The sequence below is a fragment of the Octopus bimaculoides genome, chromosome 29 (assembly GCF_001194135.2).
Source record: "Octopus bimaculoides isolate UCB-OBI-ISO-001 chromosome 29, ASM119413v2, whole genome shotgun sequence".
Taxonomy (NCBI): domain Eukaryota; kingdom Metazoa; phylum Mollusca; class Cephalopoda; order Octopoda; family Octopodidae; genus Octopus; species Octopus bimaculoides.
Genome location: NC_069009.1, coordinates 610,889 through 612,740, shown reverse-complemented (window position 1 = coordinate 612,740; position 1,852 = coordinate 610,889). Strand labels below are relative to the sequence as shown.

General features: G+C 37.4%; 1 protein-coding gene across 1 annotated transcript in view; it reads right to left on the bottom strand.

Moving 5' to 3' along the window:
• The window catches only part of LOC106880328 (zinc finger protein 208), a 10,420-nt gene extending 9,475 nt beyond the window's left edge, over positions 1-945 (bottom strand). The window contains exon 1 of the mRNA XM_052978034.1: positions 504-945. The gene's annotated coding sequence lies outside the window, so the exon portion shown is untranslated. The remainder of the gene's footprint in view (positions 1-503) is intronic.
• Positions 946-1,852: the final 907 nt, after the last annotated feature.

The following is a 1,852-nucleotide window of genomic DNA, read 5'->3' as shown; positions in this document are numbered from 1 at the left end:
GTTATTTAAGACGAGTGGAAGCGCAATGGCCCAATGGTTAGGGTAGCGGACTCGCGGTTTCGATTCCCAGACCGGGCGTTGTGAGTGTTTATTGAGCGAAAACACCTAAAAGCTCCACGAGGCTCCGGCAGGGGATGGTGGCGAACCACAACTTTCTCTCACTCTTACTTCCTGTTTCTGTTGTGCCTGTAATTCAAAGGGTCAGCCTTGACACACTGTGTCACGCTGAATCTCCCCGAGAACTACGTTAAGGGTACACGTGTCTGTGGAGTGCTCAGCCACTTGCACGTTAATTTCACGAGCAGGCTGTTCCGTTGATCGGATCAACTGGAACCCCCGACGTCGTAAGCGACGGAGTGCCAACAATTTAAGACGAGGAAATGTCTTTAATTGTTATGTTTACGTTTCGAAGTAATTACTGTAACATCGAGAGGTTCACACAACTCTATTATTTGCATTATTATCACCATTACAGCCTTAAAAGTAAATCTTTGTCAACTTACCGTATTCTCATATAACATGGAGTTTAATGGAACGGATGTTGATGTGCTGTAGAAGTTATTTCCCTTGCGATAATTCTATTCTTTAATTCTCCAATAGATGGCTCTACTGACTGGCTGGATTCGTTTCAGTGCTTTTCTTTGTCCCATTCTGTCAGCAAATTTACCTTTCAAGTTCTTTTTCAAATTCTCATTAGATTATATTAAAATTTAACACAGTAATATCCTTTTCCAAGCCGAGTTGTTAGAATTCTTTCACTTTCTTTTAGAAAAATGTTTTTAAAAAGGCTTAAATTCTGATCATTTTCAAGCAATAAGGAAACCTAATTTGGAAGCTGTCATTTTATGCATGGCTGCACATTTTGTCAGCTTCCTTAAAATAGCACGTGTTATCAATATTTATTAACAGCATGTGTTTTGTAGTTTGACACATTCAGTATGCATTTAATGCGATAGCACGAACTTAAAAGAGTTATTGATAAAATGTTAGTAACTGCTATTTTTAGCACACCTCACAACCACCTCAATGACAAAAAGAAACTAGTAAACATTAGTATGCATTTAATATTCGTTTAAAGCAAATGCGGCGAACAACACCTTACAAATGAAATATTTAAAAAAAACCCAGTTTATAAGTTCATATGCTCAACTATGAACAGACAGGTAAAACAATTTGTTTCAATATATTTGTCAACAGATGCTTTCTCACAGACAAAAGATCCCACATGTTCCACTTCTTACTATGGAAACAGGTACGAAAGTGCCTGTGGCTTACGATTGGCTACAATTACCAAAATTTCCACACTTCAATTGCTAAAAACTCTTCTTTTATTGTTCAATTCAAACAGAATTGATGCTGGCAGCTAAACCAAGTACATCACTCATGGGATGATAAAGTGGGAGAGAAGATGAATTCGATATTATATTGATGTAGTTTTTCCCCAGTTTGAATACTGTTTCCAAGTGAAGCGATATTCCACCAAGTTCAAACATGTTCACACAGAATACTGGAAAGAAATATTTCTTCTATGACAATCATTTATAAGCGTCACACATTGTCAATATCCAATTGTAGAAACCCTGTTACAGCAGATAGTCATGCTTGGTGCAGTCTCCTGTCTTACCAGCTTCTTTGAAACCAGTCTATAGATGCTAGCATGGAAGAGAGATGTTAAATGATGTTGTTGATGATATATGTAAAATAGTTAACATGAATCCGACAACATGGACCCCTGCTGAAATGCGGTGATGATTATAAATTGGATTTGGTCCTTGCATATTTATGGTTTCTTAAAAGCACTTCAAGTCTACAAAGTTGTTTCCTTTTACTGCAAGTTGTGTTTGTACCTAGT